This window comes from Hylaeus volcanicus, chromosome 4 (assembly GCF_026283585.1).
Source record: "Hylaeus volcanicus isolate JK05 chromosome 4, UHH_iyHylVolc1.0_haploid, whole genome shotgun sequence".
Lineage (NCBI taxonomy): Eukaryota > Metazoa > Arthropoda > Insecta > Hymenoptera > Colletidae > Hylaeus > Hylaeus volcanicus.
The window spans coordinates 4703132-4709788 of record NC_071979.1 but is presented as its reverse complement, the minus strand read 5'-3'; the positions used below and the strand labels follow the sequence as shown (position 1 = coordinate 4709788).

The 6657-nt window shown below is 37.1% G+C and overlaps 1 long non-coding RNA gene across 1 annotated transcript; it reads right to left on the bottom strand.

Moving 5' to 3' along the window:
* Positions 1–579: 579 nt before the first annotated feature.
* On the bottom strand, positions 580–3169 carry LOC128874893 (uncharacterized). Its single transcript, XR_008456707.1, has 4 exons — positions 2842–3169; positions 2136–2154; positions 1986–2043; positions 580–609 (listed from the first exon to the last, which is right to left on the bottom strand). It is a non-coding gene; the product is annotated as an uncharacterized LOC128874893 (long non-coding RNA).
* Positions 3170–6657: the final 3488 nt, after the last annotated feature.

The window sequence follows — 6657 nt, the reverse complement described above, 5'->3', positions numbered from 1 at the left end:
TGATAAATATCTTGACTGGTTGGGGATTGGGGATTATATAAAATCACTGGTCAATGTGATAAATATTCCAGACTTTATTACATTCACCGTAACATATTAGGTTGTCCCGAAAGTTTCTTTCGCGAGTTGCACTCAATTATTTGATGTGGTCGTGTTTATATAAATAGACAATCTAATTTCATAGATATTCATGTTGTAACAGCAATGGAGCAAAATGAATCGTGCACAATTGAGTAATGCAACATAAAATATTGTGCATGTATTACTTATTAATAAAGCGAAAGAAACTTTTTGGACAACCTAATATACAACTTTTTATCGTCCTTGTGAGATCAATTCAATGCAATTCTCCGACGACATAGATCTATCGTTGGAATAAATAAAATCGCTATATAAAAATGTTTGTTTCGTGGTTTTTTTATTCGATTATGTTAACAAGATCCATCGTCGATGTACGATGCGCACGGCTGATGCATGACGTGGGTTTATTCAGTTTCTTATGATTGACCGGCAAGTGGCCTTGACCATCGTCAAAAGGCCAACGTTAGAAGAAACGTTATATCCTCATCGTAGTTAACTCGCTACATTTTTCATTGGGCCACCCGCTTCCTAATGGCATTGAATATTAGCGTATATTTTCACCTTGAAATACTTCTCGTAACCTAATGATCCAACGTTAATTTCATATTGAATCAAGCCTATTGTCTTTGTAATTGCACCAAGACTCGTTACATAAGTCCCCGATCGGTTCGTGCCTCGAAATCATTTCGTTTTTGATCCGTGTTGCTTCTGCCTTGAAAAACTTACTGTCACTCGTGGCGATGCGTTCGCTTTATCAGGATACAGTCGCGGGGCTATTTTAATGATATCTTAATTGAACATTTGCGTGTGCAATTACTTGCCCATACGATACGCTGTGTTTAGATTCCCGAGCGTCATCCATAATTAAGAATTTAATTACTGACGCAAAGGAGTTTCCAAACAGGGACTTTACGATTCCGAGTGTTACTAACAAAATATATTCGAACGTAGTTACGATGGTACAGTTTAACACGTTGGCTGTCAGACTAAAACTCTTGAGAATTTCTACGAATAGCAACGTAGAACTAAAAATTAAAAGGTTTTTTTTTTATTTCTGGTCCCGATCAGTTTTTGTGTCACAGTCTCGAATTCCTCGTGTCATGATCGTGAATCGTTGAGACAAAATTTAATTGAACGCATCGTATTGGCCAGCGTCGTTCTAAAAGATTGTCGACGATCAAGTCGCCTTGACCGTCAAATTGAAAGGGCAAACGCAGAAGTCAACGTTTCGCAATGGCTGAACGGTAGTTAAGTTTCAAACATACAAATAATCGGTGATCTCCTCAAACATTAACGTTCCTCGCGTATCGGAAGCGGAACTTTACAGGTGCGACGACGTAATTGTGACATAAAGCAAGGTTGAATAGAGTAACCAGAGTTTACGACATTCGCGGCATTACGTATTGGCAATACGAAACGAGTAGAAGGACGTTCGAAAGGTATCGAGTTGTGAAATTGCCATACTTTTAATCGGTTTCATTTTATTCCAAAGAAATGTGAACCACTCGCATCTACCATTCGTCAGAATTAAAGAAACACTGGTTTTTAAAGGACAATTTATTACCGATAAGATGACTAGGTATTTAGAATTTAATTTTAGAAAAACAATCATGATACGTAAGAACGAAAAGAAATTATTGTTAAATACGCTTTTTAAAAAATTGATTTATGTAGTCGATTATTTCTTTTTCTTGCTTGGAGTACTAAACAAAACTTTTAGCAGCTGACTCTCTTATCAGTGGCCATCTGGTGGCGAATATATGAATATATGAAATGGAAAATGGAGAAATCGATAGTTTTCTCTTCGATAGAATACGAAACCATATCGTTTATACCGAACGTTAATAAAATTTGGAGCTTTTAATTTCTATAAACTGTTCAATTGCTTCATCCATTTTATTCACCTTGTCCACCTTGTCGTGGTCAGTTGTCGAAAAATTGTCCCAGTAGTAACTCCTAAATCTGTTAGAAATTACATGAATGTACATGAAAAATAAGAACACTGTTCTGCCTTCTGTATTCCACCACGTAATCAGGTCAAACTTCCTACTAACCGTTTCTAGAACCATCTACCTGCAGAAGTAAAAAAATAACTACAAAATTGTCGCGTATCGAACGTTTCAGTTACTTAAACATGCGTGTTACACCATTCTCATGCTAGGCGCAAGGCACGCGTTGAACTCTCTCAATTTTTCAAACATTTTTCTCCTCCGCTGCCAATAGTATCGATATTTATATTCTTATATATTCCAAACACCATTGGCGCGTCAAGTTAAATTCAGTTTACAAATAAATACCAATTCATCGCTTATTTACCCATAATATCGTTAATACATTGGCTTCGGATGACTCAGCACGCGTCATTAAGCTTTCATAGAAAATAAATATTTATAATATTTAAAAAGAAATTTGTACCATGTTACAATTTGTTCATAAATGCCATTATTCACGTTTCTTGGATTTTTTTAGTTTTCGTTTTCATTTTGTTGTTTTGTTTTAAAGTACTAGGATAATATCGTTAAGTTCTACCGTACTGTAAAGTACTGTATCGTAAAATTTGTAGATGCAATTCGTAGATGACAGAAAAAGTGTTAATTATTCGTTTAGCGCGTTTAATGGAAAACAGGACGATGAAAAAGATACACACGAGACAATGTTTGACGCAAAACGGTTGGCTCGGCGTCATCCGCGGAGGCCCGAAGGCACTGTTATTTGTCAGGGTATTTTTACGCTTTCACGTCCAGGAAAATGTATACTTACGGAGGGATCGATCAGGTTCGCTTCCTTCTCCTCCATTAGCCAACCTCCGCTTTGCGGAAAATCGAGGAAAAACACCGTATTAACGGTTCCGCTCGGAGATACGGCATTTCAGTTTCATTAAATTGCACAACGCGGCTATTGATAAACACTCTGTTTATGTTAATGAGAATCGATGGCAGAATCTATCGGAATACGCCTCGGTGGAGGCGCGCGTTCCTTTCTCGCGTGGGTCGGTGTGTGGCTGGGTACGCACGCACTCGTGGTTTGTTTGCAGAAACTCGACTGACATCATTAGCCCGCGGAAATTAATTAATCAGCCGGCCGAGGCTTACGATAAACGCTCGCGAATACAGATAGCGGATTGCACAATCGCGTGGCTAGCCGTTTCTGTCGCGCTCTATCGCTAACTTATCCCGTTACCTTTCGGTGCTGGAGTACTCGCGTTTGTTGCCGTGTGAGTGCGTTCACAGCCAAACTAAGATTTTATTGGACCCCTGAGCCACGAATGGTATGGGTATACCGCGGTGTTTCGCAGAGAGTGTATCCTCTGATTTGTGCATCCTCTGATTTGTGCATCCTCTTGTTTGTGCATGACTTTATCGGTAAGATGAATAAATATTCGTACTCTTACATTCAAGAAATTTGTTTAAATCAAATGAGAGGTTTGGCGTTTCCAAGTGTATGTTTGTATAAATATACATGTTACGGTGATTATGCACTAAAGTAGCGAATTTGATGAATATTCCAGACATAAGCATATACATATTTATAATGAAAAATTCATTTGGTACAACGAAAACTATTATTTAATTTAGTCAAATTTTTTCAATAGACATAGAGGGTACGAATATTCATGGGGTTGACTGTATATATTTGTTCATTGCTTTTTAATCCCATTATTTACAGTCACAGTATATGCATTTACATGACCAGCAACTGTAGAAATTACAAACAGTTTGCTAATATGAACATTACAATGTATGAACTCGATTGATATAGGAAATAGGTATTTTTCTTTTAGGCACGGAAGTAGGAATGAAATGGGTTCCGCAATATTGAAATGGGTTGATTGTATCGTTCTGGATTCTCGAGTAGAAGAAATAACTCTGTATTTCAACTGCTGTAGACAGAACAGGAATATACTAATAATAGTATTTCATTTCTTTTTGTTTTACACAAGTAAGACCTTACAGAATCAATCAGATAATAAAAGGAAGAAGAAGAAGATGAGCAATTAGAGCATCTGTTTTCTAACAGACTTAATGTTTATGATACGAAAATTTATGATATTAAATGTTTCTAATCTTGTAATGTGTCATTACTATAGGATCAGAATTACAACTCCAAGGTTTGGAACTTCCCAGTAAAAAGGTTAAAAATATGAATTATCAAGGTTTCTCTATTGGGCTCTTTAGCAAGGTTGACCCAGTAAATCTTCCCTTAAACTCAACTAGGATTTTTTTCTTCTTTTTGTATAGATTTCCCTAGGGTGGTGTACGGTACCAGGGGAGGATATCCCTCTTACCCGCTTATCAGCTAGAGCACCGATGACTTCGTATATTCTCGACATTTAGTGTTTTGGGTCACATATGCGGTACAAGGATGTAAAACTATGAACAAAGAAAGACTGATGGTTTTAAACGGAAATAAATAGTTGGAATGATAAATTACTTAACATTCTTAGTATTTCAATTCTGATCTTTGGAAAAATGTTGATTATGCGAATAATTTCCTAATGCGCTTGATTAATGGATTCTTGTCATAGTTGTCGCACAGATGTGACTCGATAAATGTGTCGATATTCTATGTTAATCTTTTCATGCAACTTTTCGATTGCGTAGTCGATTGATTCTGAGATTCTTTTCGTATTCGTTGTGCAAATTTCATACACTTAAGCTTCTAAATCGTGTACTTTTCTCCTTTGTAGTTTAATTCATCCTTATTTAATAAATAATCACAGTTAGTCGAAAGCGTTAGAAATAACAAATAGCTTGCCATTCCTACAACTTATTCGATCGTTTTCAATTCAAGTTTTATTGCGATAAATCTTCGACTGTGTCTATTTTCAGCTTTGATTACGTTTCGCCGCCAGCATACTCGTTTCTATCGTTTTCTGTTAGATTGTACATGCAACTTTTTAACGAATCTGCAAATATGTTTGCATAAGACGTTTCATAAGTCGCGAAAGAATGCGAACAGAACATTGAATATTTTCTTCATTAGCGAAGATAGAGGAAAAGTTCCCGTGTATATACCATCGCTTCAAGTATGAATGAGGCATGTGGGAATAATTAAAAATGCTCCAATTAACGTACTACATCAGTTGTAACCTTGTTTCCGAGTTGCTACGGTTTCTGTACTCCGCCGATCGTTCACATATCTTCGCACAAGGTTAGATACTTTCAAGGCGTATTGCTCTTGTCAAGGGAGCTAACATACAGCGTTACGAAAGTGCTTACTAAACACTTAGGCAAAGTTATGCATGAGTTAACGAAGCGACGATTGCAACTCACATAATAGAATCAGTTTACAGTAACTTAGTTCCAGAGAGAGAGTGAGACTCATTGAAACACTGAATATGGGAACACGGTAATTCTGATTCAAGTGAAACTTTGCGAAAACGTGGAACACGTTAAAGTTGAATACGATCCAGAACACATAAACCTTCTATAATTTCAAATTTAGGTCCATTCCTAGACCTATTAGACCTGTTAGACTACACGAACCCATTAATCAAGCGCATTAGGAAATTATTCGCATAATCAACATTTTTCCAAAGATCAGACTTGGAATACTAAGATCCATTGTTATAGATATTCGTAAATATTAGTATTTTGTCGCTCTCGTCTCCCACTTTGCGTTAAATTGTTTGTCGCACGGATGAATGTAACGTCGCGTTTTCCAAAGAGAACACCTGCGCGTTAATATCAATATTATGTCCATGATCAATGGTGTTGCGATTGTAGCCACTGCCGGAAGAACAGGTGCGATAATTTCAGTGAAACATCGCGTTGTTGCTCCGCGTCGAACGAATTTCTTGATTATTTCTTGATTATTTTATTCGCGATATTAGGTTGATGTACGAGCTCCGTGCGTGTGCGTGCGTCAAATACTAAATTATTGTAGTCACGGATAGAGTAATCGTACGCGCGCCGCGTCGTTACCGAGGAAAGTCCGTTGTTAATTAGTAGAGACCCGTGTCGCGAGTGATAGTTGCCGACAAACAGATCCTTGCAACAGCACAGCCCTGGGACCACAACAGATAGATGGTACAACCAAATTGTAAGACCGACAAGCGGTAACGTACCTACATAATTGTATACTTGATTTCCCAAAACCGATATTGTAATATAAACTCGTTATTTTGTAACAATACATATTTATTTATATATTTAAATGCTAAACCTTGAAAACAATCATTGCAATCCCGAATTGCTCTTTCCCGTTAGCGAATACAGTTAAGGTGAGCTTTAGCTCTTTAATTGAAGACGAAGATCCCAAGAAAGAGTCACAGATAAGCTGGGACGTAACACGTGTGTTCTTGACGGTTGAAAAGTCAGAATCTTATCGCTTCTCGGAAATCTCCGTTAGAACTGTATCTGCGGAGTCTAAAGAAGGCTTGCCGTGGATATTTTCGTTATCGTAGCGTTTCAAATATTTAAAGTGGTGTCTGCTTCGCGCTCTTTTACGATAGTAAATTTAAAAGGCAGACTATACAGACGTTGATCAAATTATTTAGAAGCACCAAAAAGAAAACAGGTATTTTGATAGGTGGCAAACAAATGAAAATATTCAACTGTAAATAATACATATTAT